Source organism: Crinia signifera, chromosome 1 (genome assembly GCF_055691185.1).
Source record: "Crinia signifera chromosome 1, ASM5569118v1, whole genome shotgun sequence".
NCBI classification, from domain to species: domain Eukaryota; kingdom Metazoa; phylum Chordata; class Amphibia; order Anura; family Myobatrachidae; genus Crinia; species Crinia signifera.
In genome coordinates, this window is record NC_139217.1 from 196,153,857 (window position 1) to 196,176,482 (window position 22,626).

Sequence of the window (22,626 nt, forward strand, 5' to 3'; positions counted from 1 at the left end):
GAGGGACCAGCAGCAGATCCTCACAGCAGCATAGGTTGTCATCTGGACGCCGTCCATCTCCCCCTCCCTGCTCTCCAGTCTGTCTGTCTCACCCTCCATGCTCTTAGCACCGGGCGAAAATAGCGCTGGGTGGACACAGCGCCGGGGAGACACAGCGCTCCTTCACTCTCTCAGACTCCTCTGCCCCCCCGCCGCCACCCGCACCTTCTCCATGGGCCGGGGATGGGAGCTCCGTGGATGGAACACCGGAGGTCTCCTGCACGCGACCATCCCCTGCCCCACCGGAAGAAGGCTTCTATCCAGAGCTCTTTCCTCCATTATGGCTCTATACTCAAATCCTTCGCCAGAGTATTCTTAAATGGGGTTTTATCCCCACTGTGCTCCATCACTAATGGAACCCGCCAGGGGTGCCCCCTATCCACTTTAATTTTTGCCTTGGCAATCGAACCCCTTGCCAAAACTATTAGATCCCACCCTGATATAACCGAACCTCTTCTGCTAGTAAACCCCTTTTTGCAAATGATGACCTATTAACCCTAACCAACCCATCATCTTCACTGCCACACCTTAATGAAGTGCTAAATGAATCTTCCAAAGCTTCTAACTACAAACTAAATAGCACTAAAACGGAGGCCCTTCCTATCAATTATACTCCAAGCCTTCTTAGATTACATAAGGAGTTATATTCCTATCTCTGGCAGGATAGAAGCCTCAAATACTTAGAGATCCATATCCCCTCACGTACACCTGACTTAATCTCCTGTAACTATCCTCCTCTCCTATCTAAACTTACTCTATTGATGTCTGATTGGATGCTCCAGTCTGTCTCGTGGATGGGTCGAATTACCGCCCTGAAAATGGTTATCCTACATAAAGTATTATATCTGTTCAGGACCATTCCAGTATTAGTCCCCAACTGCCTCTTTTGTGCCCTCGGCCTTAAATACATATGGAAGGGGGAAAAACCCAGACTGACCTACAACATACTGTCTTTACCTAAACTGGATGGAGGTCTGGCGTTACCGGATCTACTATTTTATCAATACACCAGCTTGCTTGCCCAAGTAGGGGAATGGTTCATTGAAAACGACCCTAAGCCTTGGGTCCTACTAGAATGTAGTCTGGTGGGCCCTTTCCCCTTAACCAATTTGTTATGGCTACGGCCAGGTGTAAAGCCATCTGCAACTTCACAATCAGCAGCGGTATCGGCCACACGCAAAGCGTGGTTAGCTCTTATCTCAAGTTCTGGTGATGCCTCTCTCCCTTCTGTCGACTTTTCCTTACAAGGATTGTCTCAACTTATCCCTAATTTGAACTTCACTATTTGGAAAGAGTGGTATCTTTGAAAAAAGTTACATCTGATGGCCTATTAATGTCCTATACACAATTTCGAGACAAGTAATCCCTATCCCATAGAGACTTATATAAATTTTTACAGTTGAGACACTGGCTATTTAGCATTACACCACCTCCCCATAAGGTATCCGTATTGCCCAAATTTATACGTGACAAGCTAACGACCCAGGAAAGCAAGGGAAACATAACATGGTGGTACACCGTCTTGATCCGCTCCCGTACACCTCATAAGTTCCCCTCTATAGCTAAGTGGGAATCAAACCTGGCATACTCCATACCCGAAGATAAATGGAACATGGTTTATCGGACATGTTTTAGTCTGTCCAGATGCATATCCCATTCTGAACACTGTTACAAGCTTCTTCATAGACTATACCTGACACCGGCACAACTCAACACTATTTGGCCCTCTATTTCAAATCTATGTTGGCACAATTGTGGATATATAGGCATACTTCTCCATGTTTTTGGTCCTGCCCAGCTCGGTGTTCATGATCATATCTAAAATAACAGACTCTCCAATAACACCAAATCCATTATTAGCTTTATTTCATATCTATCATGGAAACATGCCTGCCAATGATCTGTATGTGATGGGTCATATTCTGGTAACCACTAAACTCCTTCTCGCAAGACATTGGCGCACAGCTTTTATCCTTACCATAGAAATGGTTAAATCGAGTGTGCAACTCCATTGTGAATTTGAAATAGCGGGTACTAAGTATTCCTCATCTGTCTAACCCTTCGATAAAATGGTTTCAGTGGTCGGGATATTGGCTTTCCCAAACACATGCTCCCCTTTCTGGGCCCCAACCAACATTAGCACAATTCCCAGACCAGCCCAAATGTTTCAGAAGCAGATAACCGTTAGATTTCAGAAAAAGTACCCCAGTACCCACGATAATCCTCCCACTAGTTTGGTGAAGCTCCCTTGTGACATGTGTGATGGCGATGGTCTCATTCTATAATTTTTCTTCTTTTTTATGTTTTCGACTATCAATTACAAATAATTGGTGTACATTTTATCTTTCCTGTACCCTCCTCCACCACATTCTTTTTTTTTATTTTTAATATATTTCTTGAATCATTGTCATTAATGTGTATTTGATGCTTTGAAATTTTCAATAAAAATTTAATTTGAAACAAAAAAAATCCTGCTATTTCTTCTAGCAACATGGGATGGAAACCTTCTATGGGAAACCACATGATTACTACTATTAAATAACAGAAAAAGAGTGTGATCCTGAGAGCTGTGATCAAAAGAACAAGTATTCATCTCTCTGCGGAAATTATTAAGAGGCATTGTACTGTGCTACGTTTTGATTTTAGATCATCAGTTTTCAGAAGGAATCAGACCCAGTCAAAATGTACATTTTTTTAGGGGAAAATCAAGATATGCTGTACTGTATGTGTTTTTTTTTATTGCAACTGATGAATTTGTTAATAATATGAATATAAAAGTGCTCAATTGGACATACAATAAGTGGATATAATGGTCCTATCAGGGAACAGGGAAGTAATAATTGTAGTTTTTTGAAAGATTATATGAGGAAATATTTCTAATGATAGTGTTCCTAGTTAAAGGATTTAGAGTACTTGGATTCTTACTGATCACATATAGACAGAATAATCCTGTTCAGTTATCATCAGTTAACAAATGGTTTTCACACAAGATTACACTATCACATTGAATTATGGGATCTCCCCTCAAAAGCTACAGCTTGCCAGGTCTTTGCAATGGAACAGGCAGGGGCGGATCCAAGAGAAAATGACAGGGGGAAGCACCATGATAGGAGAGGGGATGGGATGAAGTGTTAGTGGTGCAAGTGTACATGCTAAGAGAGCGTCGAGAGAGAGGAGAGCAGAGAGAGGGCGGGAATGGGATTAAAAATAGGCCCTGGTGTTTAACGTACACAGGCCCACCTTGGCGACAAAAGTGAAGGATACAGTTGTGCGCACACCAAAGGCACGCTCCTGGAAAAAGGGGGTGTGGCCTCTCACAGGGGGAATGTCCTTCAGTGTACACACCATATACAAATTCTACACAGTATGCAACAAAATAATAGACCCCATTATTCTTGACCCTTACAAATGATGCCAAATGGAATGAACCAAAATTCACATAATGCCACACGGATTGAGCGAAAATTTACATAATACCACACGGATTGAGCCAAAAATCACACAATGCTACATGGATTGAGCCAAAATTCACATAACACCACACAGATTGATTCAAAATTAACATCAAGCTGCATGGAAAGAGCCAGAATTCACATAATGCCACACAGATTGAGCCACAATTCACATAATGCTACACGGATTGAGGCAAAATGATCATAATGCTACATGGGTAGAGCCAAAATTCACATAATGCTACACGAATAAAGCCAAAATTCACATATTGCCACACGGATTGAGCCAAAATTCACATAATGCCACATGGATTGATGCAAATTGAACATAATGCTACACGGATTGAGCCAAAATTCACAATATGCTTCACAAACTGGGACATTGCGCGCCAAAGGCACACATTTAAAATTTACACTGTAATGCCCATTAAATGTTAAGCCACACACCATAAGGTCCATTACGTATTATGCCAAACACCATTAATCCTAATAAAATTTATGCTACATAAGTGCTGCTTACCTACAGTACATGCTAATTTCCAAGGGTTCTATGCTCATTACCAGGAGTTCCATGCTCATTTTCATGTGGGATTACATGCAAATTTCCAAGGGGGAATACATGTTTGCATAACTGGGGGAAAATGGAGGGATTTAACCAGGAATATGGTCCCATGATCATGCAGGGACATTGCCGGATTGGCCCTTTTTACACCAGCCTAGTCCCTGCATTTTCTGGTGTGAGGGGAAGAGAAAGCCAACCCCTCCCCCCCCCCCCTTAACCGGCTATATCGTTGAACCGGCTATATCTTCGGAACCCAATGACCAGTATCATATTGAAGAACTTTTGAGTGGAATTCGAATGAATTTAATACCGTGAAACTAGGCCGCTTGGGGCTAGAGAAATCTGCCCTCAAATAACATGAACAGCCACAAATGTCATTTCAGAAATAAAAAAATTGGTTTACCCGCAATTTCTCAAGAACCAGTTGACCCATACGGACCAGTCTGGTATCACATTGAAGGCCCAGCAATTTTGATTTGAATGAGATCAACCACGAGCTTCTGTGGCAGCAATCAGAACTGGGTGGGGGTCGGAATTAGCGGGTCCCATATTATCCTATGGGAAAAATGTTCAAGCTTTGCCCGGCGGTATCTCCGATTCCAGGGGGCAAGCGATGGGGGGCCAGGCTAGTTGGAAAGCCCCGGTCCTCAGCTATAAAATGAGCTATGTCAGAAATGACAGGGGGCATGTGCCTGGGTGCCCCCTGAATCCGCCCATGGGAACAGGGGCCCACTGCACATTGGTAATAACATGCTTCATTTGGTGCACTCTTTACTGATTCTCCTTAGAGCGCATTTACTCATGAATGTACATTTACACTAACTCTCATGTGTAGCAACATTGTTAAACTTCTTTGCTTATCGTTATACAAAAGTAATGCTATATGGCAGGGGTTCCCAAACTTTTTTGAATCACGGCACCCTAGAGCATCAAAATGTTTTCAAGGCGCCCCTAGGCCAAATGTTTCTTATTGAGAAATTCAGGAAAAAAATCTAAAAATAAGTACATTGTGTTTATATGTCACAGTTATGTGGTGAGGGGCAGGATCTGCTCCTGTCTGTCCATATATATTATTATTGGCAGCCACCAGCACTGCTTTTGCCTGTTACATTGCACATAACTAATACGAATTGATCCTGGTCCACCAACCCAAGACACCCCTACAAGTGTCCTGAGGCACCCCAGGGAGCCTAGGCACACAGTTTGGGAACCAATGCTATATGGGGAACCAACAATTTCTACTTTTTGGAATTAGCAGGTGCTACAATATTTACAAGCCATACACTGACATACTAATTGGATTTCTGCTTTTACCAATAGTTACCTGTCTGTCATTCAGTTCAACTAGATATAATAGTTAAAGTTTCGTATTACATTCTTTTTGTCTAGATTACTAAAATTTTTATCACACATATTGTCTGTAATAGAAAAAAGTAGTACAGCTTACTGTAATACTACCTACCATTAATCATTTATGTATGTGCCACCTAAGGTCACAGCATATGGATCTCCATTAAAGTCTGTTTTAACAGAGTATTTTTCATGCATAAGGCCGCTTTTACACTTGTGAGAGTTTGTCAGATTTGACCCAATTCAGGTGGATTGGACCAATTTATCTGACAAAATCGTATGTGCCTGATGTGTAGGACCCAATGCACAATCCCGTGTCATTGGATATAACCAAGAGATTGATCCTCCTGCACATAGGATAAATCTCGAGTCAATCAGTTCAGGTCCAAATTGTTGGACAATAAGACGGACAAGTGTCAGGGGGCCTTAAGAGAATGCTTTCAAAGTACAGTATTTAAATAACTGATATATCTTTACTACTTTATGCTGCCAAAGGAGTATACATTTTTTCGAATATGATGCTTTTCTGTGCTTTGGAAGCTTGTACTGTAGGTCCCCAGGACCAAGGATATATGGTTTAATTAAAGATCAATGTTAAGGAATAGATCTCCTTGTCTGATCTTTTTAAAATCATTAAACCCCAATACATGGCTGTCAATCACAAGAATAAGTATTTTTTTTTTAAATACTCATGGTTGCAGTCTGAAAACTTTAAGGAGCAGCATATTGATATTGAGCATAATATGAATTATTATAATTGTAATGAGCCTTGATCGAATATTTATTAATTTCAAAGTAACATAATAATAATAACAACAACATAATAATAGTATAAACTTTGCAATACTAAATTGTGAGTTTGTTTCACTAGCCTTGTGGTTACTACTATCAGAAAAAACTGACTCAGCTGAGAAGAAAATAATTTAAAATAACTTTAAGTGAAATAAATATTCCTGTAATAATTCTTTGGGTTTTCTGTTCTCTGCTTATTCTTATTTTTTTCCACGTTACCTCCTTATTTACCCCATTTCCCCTAGACAACAAGCTCCCATGAGGAGGGCCCTCCACATTCTTGACTCTTTACACTATCTTTATCTCCAATGCCCCGTCAGTAAGCAGACGTTTATATGAAATCAAGGTCTGTCATTTATAATTGCACATAAAAATGAAGTGTACAGGAGAAAAATCCTTGAGATACTCTATATTACATACTGTATGATACATCATTATTGTTGGGGTAATAATGAAAAGAAAAATGTAACACTAAGTTTGTAGAGTCTATTTATTTATTTACAGTTTCTTATATAGCGCAGCAGATTCCGTTGCGTTTTACAACAGTAGACAGTGATAAAACAAACTGGGTAACAACAGACAGACTTGGAGGTTAGAGGGCCCTTATGCAAGCTTACAATCTATAAGGATATAGGAGGGAAACACAAGGACAGGCATCAGTAATAGCATAGCAGTCCCACCAAGTTACAAGTCCAGAAGGGAAACTATATAATACATAAGTGCCTCAGAGGGTTATGTCTGTAGAACTTAAATATGATAGGCTTGCCTGAAGAGGTGAGTTTTCAGAGAACACTTGAAAGTTTGGAGGCTAGTGGAGAGTCTTATTGTGCGTGGAAGGGCATTCCATAGGATGGGAGCAGCCCGATGAAAGTCCTGTCATAGTGAATGGAGGCTAGTGATCCATGCAGAAGAGAATTGCAGATCATGTGGAGAGCGGTGTGGTCGAGATGGGAGATATTTTGTGTTAGGTAAAAAGACATAAGTTGGTGCAGTATGCTTTATATGCGAGTAGAAGTGTTTTATATTGAATACGGTAAGATAGAGGCAACCAATGAAGGGACTGGGGTACTTGTGTATTTTGGCGGCGCCCGATTTCAGCATCGTACAATGAACGTATCGCATTGCATCGCATGCCATGTACCCGATGGCATGCGATGCGACGCGATTTTGACCCCCTATACGATGAAAAATCGTATAAGCACCCTAATGGGTGCTTACAATGTTAAATGCACCCCCACGGCACCCTCCCACTATAAACGTGAATCCGAAGCGTGGAGAGCGCAGCGATCCCGCGAGGGGCGGCGGTACGCGTCCTACAACCTACTCATACCCCCACTATCCACGTCGGCGTGGAGTTGAGAATAGATTAGTGTGGCGAGCGCAGCGAGCCACCGAGCCCGAAGCGTGGCGAGCGCAGCGAGCCCCGCAAGGGGCCGCGGATACCTTCACAGGTAAACGCGTCCCTTCGCGGGCTTCACAGGTATCCGCATCCGCTCGCCACGCTTTGGGCTCGGTGGCTCGCTGCACTCGCCACACTAATCTATTCTCCACACCGACGTGGGGGTATGAAAAGGTTGTAGGACGCGTACCGCTGCGCTCGCCACGCTTCGGGTTCACGTTTATAGTGGGAGGGTGGCGTGGGGGTGCATATAACATTGTAAGCACCCATTAGGGTGCTTAACATTGTATAAGCACCCATTAGGGTGCTTATACAATGTTTAATCGCGTCGCATCGCATCGTATGGCATTGTATGCCATGTACAATGGCATACAATTTGAAAATTGTATGCCATCGTACACTAACCAACTAAATCGCGTCGCATCGCATACCATCGCATGCGTAATGGTATGCGATGCGATGGGTGCCGCCAAAATACACAAGTACCACGACTGGCAGAGCGGATCAGCAGACGATGAGCGTCTTGCAAGGAAGATCAGCCTAGCAGCAGCATATAAAATGAATTGCAGTGGCGAGATCCTGTTCTTGGAAAGACCAGTTAGGAGACTATTGCAATTATCAATTCGGATATAATGAGTGCATGGATAAGATATTTGGTAGTGTCTTGTGTGAGAATGGGTCGTATTTTGGATATGTTTTTTAGATGCATGTAACATGATTTGGAGTCGAGGATGACCCCTAAGCAACGAGCTTGTGGGGTAGGGTGGATTGTCGAGTTGTCAACAGCGATGGAGATGTCAGGATGGTAACTGATCTTAGTTGGTGGAAATATAAGTAATTCCGTTTTGGAAATATTAAGTTTGAGTTGGCGAGAAGACATCCACGATGAGATGGCAGATAGACATTCAGAGACTCAGCCCAAAACCACTGGTTACAACTCTGGGGTTGATAGATAGATATGAGTATCATCCGCATATAAGTGATACTGAAATCCGAAAGAGCTGATTAGTTTGCCAAGAGAATAAGTATAGATTGAGAAAAGCAGAGGACCTAAGACTGAGCCTTGCTGAACTCCGACTGACAGAGGTAGTGAAGAGGAAGTAGAGAGAAGCGAACACTGAAAGAGTGTTCAGATAGGTAAGATGTGAACCAGGAAAGGGCTGTATCATAAAGACCTAGGGAGTGTAGTGTTTGTAAGAGAAGAGTGTGATCCACAGTGTCAAATGCAGCAGAAAGATCCAGAAGAATAAGTAGTGAGTAATGGCCTTTAGACTTAGCAGTTACCAGATCATTCACCACATTAGTCAGTGCTGTCTCAGTGGAGTGTTGAGAACGAATGCCTGCCTTAAGCGGGTCTAATATGGTGTGAGAGTTAAGAAAGTTTGTGAGGCGAGAGTAGACAAGTCTCTCCAGTAGCTTGGAGAGGCATGGGAGCTGAGAGATAGGACAATACTTAGAGAGAGAGTTAGGTTAGAGTAATCACTGCATTTTTGAGCAGATAAGGAAAAATACCAGTAGCAAGAGAGAGATTGCAGATTTTAGTTAAGGTTGGAATAAGCACAGGAGATGGATTTTTAATGACTTGTGCAGGTACAGGATCAAGGGGCGAGGTAGAAGAGTAGAAGGATAAGAAGAGTGTGGATTCTTTGTTTTCATTTGTGGGCTAAAATGAAGAGAAAGTGCCAGAGGGTTCAGGTGGGGAAGAAAGAGGGTTAGAGGTTGTGGAGCATACCATTTCATCTCGGATGTTATCAATCTTGTCCTTAAAGTAGGAGGCAAGTTCTTGTGCACTGATGGTAGCCGGTGGGGGAGGAGGGGGAGGGTACAGAAGAGACTTAAATGTGTTGAAATGTCACTTAGGGTTGGAGGCATTAAAAGAGATGAGAAATTGGTAGTATGTTTGTTTGGCAGTGTCCAAAGCATTGCAGTAGGAGTGGTAGCTTGTCTTATATCTGAGGAAATCAGTCATATTTGCCATTGGCATTCTACTTTACAGTACGTGACTGATTTCGTAGTTGTCTTGTTGTTTTGGAGTGCCACGGTTGCCATCTAAGCCTACGTGGGGTGTAATGGGTAGCTGGAGCCACTTCATCAAGGGCTGTTTCAAGAGTCTGGTAGAGGTTGGAAACAGCAGAGTCAGGAGAGGTAAATGTAGAAAATAGTGAGAGCTGTTGTTGCAGGGAGGTGGAAAGTTGTGGAAAATTAATAGCATTAGTATTTCTGCAAGTTAGGGTAGGTTTGCACGATTTCAGTGTCAGTGAGCTTGGGGTAATGGAGGAGAGCGAGAGGGTAATGAGATTGTGATCAGAGAGAGGGAAGGGAGTGTTAGTAAATTCAGATACTGAGCACAGCCTGGTGAAAACAAGGTCAAGGCAGTGACCTTCCTCATAAGTAGAGGCGTCAGACCACTGGAAGAGGCTGGGAGAGGCCGAGAGAGGAGGTTAGTGAGAGGAGTTTGGAAGTATGCAAAGATGGTGGACTGTCAATAGCAATATTGAAGTCGCTCAGGATGATAGTGGAGATGTCAGAGGATAAGAAATGGGGGAGCCAGGCAGAGAAATATTCTAGAAATTGAGTTTTGGGAAGCCCAGGTAGGTGATAGATAGCAGCAACACGCAGAGAGAAAGGGGAAAAAACCTTAATAGAGTGAACTTCAAATGATGTAAATGTGACTGAAGGAGTCTATGGGCCTGTAGAGTGTAGACTGACTTTTTATTGTGATTGTTTTATACAATTGTGTTTCATATTAATAAATGTGATTTACTTTTATAACAAGTGGTTGAAAGTGCATCCAATTTTTTATGTACTGTATATTGAAATTTGGGAAATTCTGCCTGATTCTTTATGCAGACTCAAAGCTCAAAGACTGTACATTGAGCACTAGGGTCAACAGATTACTATTTTACTTCTGAAAGCAGGTGGGTGTGCCCCTAGTACTAAAAAAAAAGCTTCTGTTTAGTTATGTATTAGTGTAGGCCAGTGGTTCTCAAACTGTGGGCCCAAAGTGGGTCCCGATCTTCTCAGCATGGGGTCACGACTGTTGCTGCCCCTTAGGCTGATGACTTTCAAATGTCAGTCAGTGATTCAAATAGTCTGAAAAATCAGTTGGATTGTCTGTTATTTTAGACTCCTCCCATAATTGTGTGCCTCCACAATGCTGCCATGCCTGTGCTGTCTGCTGACTACACATGTAATGTGATGTCCTTCTGCAGTAACTTTCTGGGGTCCTGTAATAATTTTTATTGTCTGATGGGGTCTCAGAGCAAAATAGTTTGAGGACCCATGGTGTAGGTAGATAAAAAACATCTAAATCAGGCATGTCCAACGTTGGCCCTCCAGATGTTGTGAAGCTACACATCCCAGCATGCTTTGCCACAGTTTTGCTATTAGAGAATGCTAAAACTATTGCAAAGCATGCTGGGATGTGTAGTTTCAAAACATCTGGAGGGCCAACGTTGGACATGCCTGATCTAAATTGTTAGATTTTGGTTTAGGTGTTTCACCAAAGTCCTGAGTCTTATCCATAAAGCAGTCAGCCTCCAGAAGATTAGGCAGATCCATTGGAAAATTTTGAAAGGACAGGGATTAAACTGATTTTCTTAAACCTGTGATTGTTATAGTGTGTACCAGTGGCGCCGGAACGGGGGGGGGGGGCGAGGGGGCAGCTTGCCCCCCCCCCAAAATTACTGAGGCACTAATATAGGCAGGCGGGCGCAGTGGCGTCACTAGGCGGGTGCGGGGGGTGCGGCCCTCACCGGGTGTCACCAGTCAGTGGGGTGACACCAAAATCAGCCGTGCTGCTGCACCCCCCGCACCCGCCTAGAGACGCCACTGCCAACGGGAGACCCGGTCCCTGCATCTGCGCTCACACGCCCATAGGTAGCTGACAGCCGGGCAGACTGTATGTGCGCTGCCCGGCTGTACTAGTATCAGGAAGGAGTTTCTGTATTTTCACAGATCTTCTGCTGGACCGCCGGGCAGCCAATCAGGAGCGGCTATCAATGCCGCCGCTCCTGATTGGCTGCCCGCCGGGAGATATGAAAATAAAGATTATCCTGCCGGAGACTACAGCCGGGCAGCGCACATACAGTCTGCCCGGCTGTCACCAATTAAAGACGCAGCAGCACACAGGTACTGCAGGCGGGCGGACGGGTGATTGGGGGGGGGGCTAGTGAGCTTCCTCCCTCAAGCACAGCAGCCCGTCCCCCATCTGCGCGTAATAGTAGTAGTAGCCCCCCTCTGACCTTCACTTACCTGCTCCACCTCTGACCTGCATTTACCTGCCGACCCTCTCTGACCAGCACTTACCTGCCCCCTTCTGACCTTCACTTTCCTGCTCCCCCTATCTGACCTGCACATGCCTGCCAACAGCCCACTAAAACCTTTCCTAAGTGTGTGCTTGCAACCGTGCCCCTGCAAGTGACAGCCTGCTTTCTCCTGCGTATGCCTGACACCATGTCCCTGATTCCTTCTCTCTCCCCCTTCTCACCCTGAGACCCTGTCTCTCTTTCTCATTCTCTCTTTTTCCAGGAAACCCTCTCACTCCCTTACCCCTGTATTTCCTCTACCCAATGCCCTATTTGTCTCCGACTCTCCTGTCCCCTAAGATCATCATAGTGACAACCGAATGGGGGGCCCTAATAAAATTTTTGCTATGGGGCCCACAGAGATCTAGTCTCTGGCCACATGTATATGCCGCTGCCCGGTGTATAATGCCCACGTGTATATGCCGCTGCCCTGTGTATAATGCCCATGCGTAAATGCCGCTGCCCTGTGTATAATGCCCATGCATATATGCCGCTGCCCTGTGTATAATGCCCACGTGTATATGCCGCTGCCAGTGTGTATAGTGCCCGGGGGTAACGTATAGCAATTTAGGGGGCGCCAAAATGAGATTATATCTTGCCCCCCCAACCTAAAAACGTTCCAGCGCCCCTGGTGTGTACACACAGTCGATTAAGCTTGCTATACAGTGCAGATCTGCACTATATTGTCCAAATCGCTTGCTAGTCGGGTGATGATCTGATCGCATCGGGATCGAATCGCACGGAAAGACACCCGACATGCATGCAGTTTAGATATTATAGTACAGATCTGCACTATATAGTCATTGCAGCCCTGTCTACCTGGGTTTCGATTTGTGCTGCCACGGAAGCGCACATGGGGATCGCAAGTTAAAAACCTGTGCGATCTACATGCAATCCCTATGCGATTTTGACTATACTGTATATTCAAAATCTCATGCTGATTGTACCAGTGTGTACACACTATTATTGTAACTGATTTTATGAATCCTTTTGTCTTTCTTTGAACTCTTCATTTTCACTATACAACCTAAGCCATTCCTTGATCATTGGATTATTAGAGGGAATCATGTCAGTTTTAAGGGATCTACACACAAGGAGATGATGAAGCATTCTGAGCGATGCCAGATGGCTCAGAAAACTTTAGCAAGATCGCTCAGTACAAAGCAATCTTTCAGGGCCAGTGTTCTCCTGTGAGTACACTGGACTTGAATTATTAATATCCAGAATGCTGGATATTAATTGCTGGGCAATAGCAGGGCCACGCATCACTATCGGTATGGCCCTACACACATAGCGATGTATGGGGCATTATCGTAGGGATCTAGTGAGATTGCTTAGAAAATTCCCCTAAAACACTACTTGTGTAGGACCCATTAGTGCCAACTATGATAGTTCTGTATCCTAGTGAGGCAATCTTAGATCTAAAACAACATTTCTCAGTTTATGAGGAAAAGTATTTTAGCTAGTCATGACAGCTTGAATCAACATTCTCAGGAAAAACGGTTAAAGTGTGCCAAGTCAAGAACATTACGTATTAGCAATAGTTTTTTCCCTATGGCAATTACTGATTTTAATCAAAATTGTTAATTGTTTCTCTTTGTGTCCTAGAATTTAATTGTGTTGTTGTTTAGTTTCATAATGTGTGACAATGACAATAAACTATTATCTTATCTTATCTTGTCGATAAGGTGTCTTTTTTTATTGAGATAGATTAGTTTTGTTTTACCACAAACATTTTTGAAGGCGACCGAGATGGCTTTATTGTTTTTTGTGACAAGTTAATATACTGTATATCTCTTGAATTCCGTATAGATGGGTAGGTGCAGGTCATATTGTCAGTAGAGATAGGACATATAGGAAATGTTGTGCAGAACATTAGGGACACATAATGCGGGCCTGGAAAACTGGGCCAGATATGAGGAAACAGGGTCACAAAATTTCTTCTTCAGTCATTATTATGGCCCAAAAGTATTTATTCCAGCTTATGTTGTACTCCTAGATGATACAAATATCCAGTGATTGAAAAGAGAGTACAGTATGTACTGAATGACCACATAAGGGTGGTAGACATATTGAATCAGTCTAATGAGCAGATTGTTCACAACATCGTATACAATATACTCAAATGGAAAATATATATATTGAAAGAAGTTTGTAGGTGCGGGCATGTCCAAACTGTTGAATAGCTGTATGTATGTATTTAATTTGTTTCTTAAGAGGTTAATATGTGCTGGAATGGACTATACCTGCATTATATCACCTGGATTGTTAGGAAGAGTTACAGGTGCTCTATTATTATTAAAATATTATCAGTCACAGAAGCTCTTTATCACACTGCAGCCCACCCCCACCCTCTCTCTCTCTCTCTCTCTCTCTCTCTCTCTCTCTCTCTCTCTCTCTCTCTCTCTCTCTCTATTGTGTATTGTGTTTTGTGTGAATTGGTGCCCTTTTATTGAATCAACACCATGCAAGAACCCACACCAAAAGGATGACAATTTGCCTCATTTTTAGATCTGAACTTTGAAGGAAATACTATGTGAGGACTTGGAAACTGGACGTTCGGTTGGTTTCTGATTCCATAGGAAACAAAGTATTTTCCTTGTCTTTAAAATATACATGTTTAAATGTATTCCCCTAATTTAAAGATAGGATAGATAGATAGATAGATAGATAGATAGATAGATAGAGAGAGAGAGAGAGAGAGAGATAGAGAGAGAGATAGATAGATAGATAGATAGATAGATAGATAGATAGAAGATTCTTTCTGTCTTGAATTCTTGACACATATGAATACATAAATACATATATGTAGGAAAATCTACAAACTAAATGTATTGACCTTTGAAATCCTGTAGTCTGATAGATGCTACCTGTACTATTAAATACCACAGTCTGCAACTTTCACCTGACATTGAATTATATAGAATTCATCTATTTGTGACAAATGATTTGTGACATGATTTATAATTGGGCCCAAGAGATCAAAATTCTAAGTCAAAGGCCTATAGCTGTGCACTATGTCTTTTAAAGTAGAGATTCCCTTGATGCAGATTTTTGTAATGAATTTCCTATGTTCCTTGTAGATAAATTTCACCATTTGGGATTGATAAAAATATTTGAACTTCTGAAAAAGCAGCAGGATTTTCCCAGTATGATTATGTAATATATAATATTAAACAGGACATTTTAATATAGCATAAATTTAGAGGATTGTTCTAGCAGCAAATACATTGAACATATAATTTTTGCAGAATAGTAAGATGTGGATAAATGTTATACTATAAAATATAAAAATACTGTACTTTAATTTTAAAATTAAGTAAATATGATGCGTGGGGAAAATTTTTTTTTAAAATATCACATTCTCTTTATAGGCAACTATTTGCAGAGTTGATTTGTTAATGAATATTTTAATAATCTTCAGATGCCATTTAACCACTGCTATAGTGCTTTAGATGTTTGCTGTGTCATTCATCCTTGCACTCGAGAAGGATGAGCGCCATTGTGGCAACATTGAGACCCCGGCAGCAACATCAGGACTCACAACCCTCACTGTTTGCACTTGCGCTAGACTTGATATAAAGTTGCAAACAAAAATCAGTGAGTCTCTAGTTACCATAAGTGTAGCAAATAGCCACACTTACCTCTTGTGTGCAATACAATAGCATAAAATGGCGGCATACAATAACATATAACGTGGGGCAGCATGGATGATGTAATGGTTAGCAAACACTTGATTTATGCTGTTGGGTGCCATCTAGTGGCCGTTGGTGTGCACAATACTTGAATAGATAGAGTTGAGGTGCAGTGTTAGCATTTTATCATATATGTTATTCATAATACTGTACATATATTTTCAAGTGGATGCTTAAGAATATTCATCTCTGAACATAACTATATAGTATATAGAGATCCGTGGTTTTGTTTCCTTAGAAAATGAAACCACCTGCAGTTCCAGTTCAACAAGCCTAAGCCCAGGTTTAGAAATTCCTTTCAGACTTGGATCCTCCCAGACTTGGATCCCATGTATTTTTTTTATTCAATAAAAGTCCCTCCTTTATGTTTTCGGTGTCATTTAATACAGAAACCCATAGGAAAGGGATATGGAGCTGGCTGCAGTGGGAATAAGGTGCACTATGACTATTTATATCATAATAATAATTTAAAAAAGCTACTGTGTCTATGATTAAAAAAACTGGGATACTGTGTACACATTAGTCAAAGTCTGTGAGCTTTAACACTTTGACTGTGTCGGTGTTAGGAAAATTGTCATTATAAAAAATGTGTGTTGTTGTTCAGACAGTTATTTAAAGAGAAAGCTGGGAGGTTGATCCCAGGAGTATTTGGGTTATTAAAATAGCATATATTAATAGTATTTTCTCTAAATCATTTAAGTAACTGTTTTCATTAATATTTTTTTCTCTGGGCACAATCCATGCTACAGCAGTTATACCTCTAAGTAAAAGAAAACTGTGCTGCAGTACCTCAACAGTGATCTTTTCTCTGCAATAGATACTATGATCCAGACCTTAGCATGTTCACTACCTGCATGCATTCAATTTGTGAAGTTAGCATAGGCACCAACAAATTGTACTTTGACAGACTTTACTCTTTTTTTTTACTACGCATTAAACAGAAAAAATACAGATTTAAATTTACATTTATTTGAACAAGCCCTTTGTGTAATATTATGGATGTACTGTATGTGTACAAGTTTAAGAATAAAGGTACCTATTTAATGATTAAAGCCTAAGAGAGTATGCGGCCTTCTCTTCTTGACTTTGAGAGCATAAGGCCCTTCTTACTAAATTATGCATATTAAAAAAACATCTAATAAAAAGGTAAAATCTTATAGCCTTAAGAGTATGTTAAGGAATAGTAAATACTGATGAGAATAAGTCTTCAGATCTAAATCACTTTCTTCTCTACAGTTCATACATATCCTTCAGAGGAAGCCTATGGGAGTTTTAACATTTTATGCTATTTGATGTTCACGCCTGAAAAGGTAATGAATAGATTCAGTTCATTTCAACACAATTTGTTTGTAACTACACCTAAACTGTGCTTAAAATGATGAGATTAAATTATTTTAATGGTAATATGTACATACTCAATGTGAGGACCCTTAATACTAATACAGTAGTAGAAAGAAGATACAGATGGAGCAGCTCTCAGTAAAACTGCACCTGGCGGTTCTATCACAATCTTCCGTCGTTCACCAAGAAGGGGGCAAGCGAGCACAGGATGCTCGCACGCCCAGTTTTGATGGAGCCCACCACCTCCCCGCCGCTGCCCGTACGCCCAACCCTGCCCATCTCCCTGAGCCTGTTGAGAGGCACTACATCGGTATGCCTTAAAAAATAGATTTAATACATTTTCTAATAAATAAGATTCTTGAATACACTATTCGTATAAATGCATATAAGTTTTTTTGTCATAGATTTCAATCCTTGATAATAATTTGCCTAGCTCCCAGAAAAAAAATATAAGAATATAAAATTTAGTATACATACACACTGAAACAATCAGTTAGTTAAAATAATCAACATTTTAATGATTCATAAATATATTAATAAGAGGGTACAGACATGTGAAATGAAGTGTCCCCAAACCTTATTTTTAGTTTAATATCATTAGTAGCATAAAGGGTCAGATAATAATTTATTCTTCGCAGTTGTTTAACAAATAAATGAATGGGAATAGAAATCTATTGTGCAATTTCTGGAAACCCCCACTGTTAAAAATTATGGCAAAACCTACAAATTCAGTATCGCATTGGATACTACAGTACACTGCAAAAACAGTAATTTATCAATCTGTAACTTTGCTGTTTGTTATTCAAATGTGCTCTCTTGTATGTTCTTACAAATTCTCCATGTGATACAGTTTTTCATTTACCGTACTGTCAGAGTAAAATATATATATATATCACAATATATTTCTGCATTTTACTTGAACAAAAAAAATCATATTCTGATCCCTAACAAACAAAACAGAATAAAGCTTTCCCTTTTCCAGTGAAAAGTTCAATAAATACTGTATGTTTGCAAATTTTAATTTGTATTTAAAAGGTAATAGAGAAGAAAAATGAATAGGAAATGGCGGACATAATAGAGGTTAACCCTTTGACTGTCAAAATCTCTGTGATGTTCAAAATATCCAAAAAAAGATAATCTTTCCTATATAAGGTAAATATTAAAGGTCATAATAATGAATAAAAATGTTTGCTTGGCAATTTTACACCTATTTGACAAATTCACTTGGCACTCAAAGGGTTAAGAGCTAGCACTGGGTAAACTTAATAGGTAGTAGAACAATTACAGTATAATCAGATGTGAAATTGTAATCAAGTGGTGGCACCAAAATGTTCCAGTTACACTGTTGACCTACAAACGGTTCTCTGCTCCACTTGACATAATTATTGTACAGCAAACCTCTAAACCACTAAGCCCACTAAACCAGGTAAAGATTTTGTGTATCTAAGAATGAAATGCATTATTGTGTGTGAACATCACATGTAGACTGCATCACCATGTGATTCAGTTTTTTGGTATCAGCAACACAATGACAAATATAACTACACGAACAGAGAAACTTTGATTTGAATGAGACATTTACATAGGCTGATCAAGCTCTCTAGCAGCAACTGTGACTGCTCACTGATGAGCACAACAGGCAAGTTTACCTTATTTTTGTTACACTGAGATCCGATACAGTTGTTGAAGGACATTGATCCCCCTTGTATCCCGAAGTCGAATAAAGTATTTGCTACTTGCTCTGTAAATTGGAGCAGTATAGAACATGATAAGCACCTGCCATAGGGAGAGAACATTACAAATTTTGTATTTCAACACTTAAGATATTATACTATAACCAATTGTTTACATTATCAGCTACATGGAAATTGTTATGCGGTGATTGTTAAAATCTACGTATATAATATGAGTTTAATGCATTCTGCAGAAATTAATGTTTTATATGTGTTTACTGCCAACATTATTAAACTGATAATAGAAATTTGAATAATCTAGGCAAGAGAAAGTTTATTAGTGAACCCTCTCCCCATATCTTCTAGCATTAGGGAATAATATAGTTTTAATGCTAGTTTGCTGCTTAAGCTGTGTACACACAGGGGCGATAGGGGCTATAATCACTGGGAATATGGTCGCAGGCGACCATATTCCCAGTGATGGAAGTGTGACCCGGTGATAAATCGCCGGGTGCGCGCTCCCGTTTTCAGCCCCATTGTAATCGTTGGTCGCAGGTGCTTGCTCCTGCGACCAGCTAATTACCTCTGCGGCACCCCCAGCAGAGGTTCCCTTTCATCAGCGACCATCTCTAGTCGCTGATGAAAAGGAGACACTGGGCAATATATTGCTCAGCAGCAATGTATTGCTAGCAATATATTGCTGAGCAATATATCTCCCCCTTGTGTACGGGGCTTAAGAGGCATTTCAAGGGGAATGATGGTGCACATTGGGCATACAGATGAGTCTGATGGCATATAAGGAGATGGTGAGAGCAATAGCACAGGCTTCTCTGCCAATGCCACAGCTCTTTACAGTATATGTAATAATAATTTGTTTATATTTAACTGGAAACTACTTGCTATTTATGAATAAAACTAAACAAAACTATATTTTCATGATTTCTTTTTGAACTAGTGCTGGGATTCTATTTTATTGTCCTTTCAAACATTTATGGGTACGTTTAATAAGATGATAGTTCTATTAAAGATGAGATGTTGCCCACAGCAACCAATCATATTCTATCTATTATCTTCTAGAAGGTGCTAAATAAATAAGAAGTCGAATCTGATAAGTCACTGTGGGCAACATCCCATCTCCAAAAGAATGCTCATGTATTTAAACCTTAGCAATTGTCTCGATCTACAGTAGTGTTACTACACCAGTAGTGTCCCTACAGTATAGCACCAGGAAACCAAGTTGGATTGGTGCATATTCTTATATGCAGGTTAAAATCAAATTACTAGTAGAAAATTGAAGGTAGCAATGACAATCTCAGATAGTTAGGTGTATTTTCTTTTCTATTTTTTTTTTATCTTTTCTATTGGCCGCCTAGCGGCTAGGCACCACTACTCAGCCAATAGCGGTATTTGGGAGGAGGAGCCGCAGGATGTAAACAAAGACATCTTGCGGCTTCTCATCAGTACAGTTTGGTGTCACGTGTTGGTTTGTTTTTTTGCCAAGACCGGTGGATGCTACTTGGAAAGAAGAGGATGTTATCTGCGCCGGAGGACCCCAGTAAGTATAGATTGCTTCCACAGGTACCCATATGGATTTCTTCAGAACCATCGGTTGGATGGACGGAGGTAGACCTACCTACGATATCAAGATAGGTAAGCATCTGTTTGAATGGGCTCTGAGTGCAATAAAGTTGTATTTTTCAGGTGCGTTTGTGTCTATTTATTTAACTATTGGTTCTGCTGTGCATCTGAGTCCCAGCAAGCCCATTAATGGGCCTCATGCTGGGACTTGTGGTTCTCCAAGTTGCAGTATATGGACCAGACTTGCTGGGACTCATAGTTCCACAGCAGAACCCAATAGGTTTTTTCTATTTTTGCACAATCATCAGCCCGGTACCCACAGCCCAGGGGTACCGGGGACAAACATCCCCTTCCCCAGGACCCCTGCCCAGGCTGACCAGTCAGGGGGTTAATGCTTTGGCTGCAGGACCTTATATAATAAGTGTACCCCGGCTGTGGTATTACCCTGCTGGCTGTTTGGGCCTGATGCTGGTTCTTAAAATACAGCAGACCCCTACATCCTGTATTTTGGGAACCAGGACTGGCTCTTGGGCCTGGTGCTGGTTTTAAAAAATACAGGGAACCCCTGAGCCAGGACCGGGGCTGGTTACTGCAATGGGGGGGGGGGGGGATGGAAATAAATATGAATTTGTATACGAAGAATACAACTGGCTAGTATTCGTATTCTTGGTAAATTTCCCATCACTATGTAACACATTATTTTTTAATTTGCCCTTGTGTTTGAAATGTTATTTCCTAATTGCCTATACCCCAGGACATTTCTTCCACTTCATGTAGTTGCAACACAGGGATGCCCAGCAACACTGACTGCACATCCAAGGGCTGCTTCATATTGCATGGTGTCTGCCACAACAGTAAGCTCACTGGGAATCAGCAGGATTTATATCATAAAGCATTCAGCCACACGCGTGCTGTATCTGCCTGTACCCAGACTCTTGTGTAACTAACAGATAATCTCTCGATTGATAGTCAACGGGAGATGACAACAAATTATTGGGCCTGATTCAGACCTGATTGCTTAGTCTGCAAATTTGCAAATTACTGTAAATCTAAAAGTATATTGCAAAAAGTTTGCAATCCCCTATCCTGTTATACATTCAGACCCAATTCACTTATTGGGGATTATTGGATTTATTATTAACAAATAATATAGATTTAATATCAAATACAAAAGTAATAGAACATCTGGGAAGCAGTGACCACATTATGGTCTCACTGGAAATTAACATGCGGGATCTTTTTACGTAAACATCAACATACGGGACTGTCTAAAATACTGAATTTTAGGAGAGCAAACTTTGATTTATTCAGGGAATCTGTAAAAGAAATCGAGTGGAAAGCATTATTTGAGGGGAAAAATGAGGAGGAAATGTGAGAAACCCTAAAACATTTGCTTGAAACACTAATATAAACCCAAAATCAATAAGGCTTGTCAAACCACCATGGTTGGACAAAAATGTACAGCAATAAACAATAAGACAAGGGCATTTAAAATGTATAAGGCTATTGGGAATAATGAGGAGTTCATTAAATTCAAAGAATTAAATACATTTTGTAAAAGAGCTATCAAAGTAGCTAAAGGGAAAAGGAAGAGTGCATAGCCACAGAGAGTAAAACCAATCAATTAATTGATTCATTAATTCCATGGTCATTAATTTGATCAAAAGCAGAAACAAACATTAGTAAACTTATAAAGTCTTGTGAGATACAGAGTTAGTTCTGTAATATACAGTTTGTCAGGATCCTGGTGTAATGCCCAAAGCTTGGTTGGAACCAGAATCCACAGGCATAGCAGTTGACTCAAAAGAGGACTCTGGGAACTTGAAGGCATGAACCAGAATATGGTAATTGGTAAGATTGCCCAAGAACATGACCAGAATGCCGGAAGCATGTACATATAATACAAAGACTTTATTAAACATGCAGGATGGTACACAGTGGTGAAAATACTTATAATCGGTAAATTGAATAAATGCAGTAACGTAATAATATCACACAGTCATGAAACACAATAAACTGGAGGATATGTTACTGTAAATACCGATGAAGTTGGAACATCAATGGATGTGAGTATCAATGGCAGAACACCAATGGAGCAGGAGACTAGCTGGGAAGCTAGTAGAAGACTAAGGAGGTCGGTTGGAACTGATGAGGAATCAATATGAAATAAAAGATGAACCAATGATGAATTGATAGTGACTAGATGACACAGGAGACTAGCTGGGAAGCTAGCAGAAGAATCAGGAGGTCACCTATAACCAATGAGGGGTGAATGTGGAATCGATGGTGAACCGATGTTACTGAGTATCAATGTTGGAACAGCGATGGAGCTTGGGATCTATGTTGGAATACTGATGTTGTGGAGCTATCAATGGTGGAACACCAATGGAGCTTGCAATAACTGATGCAACACAGATGGCATGGGGATATTGATGGCA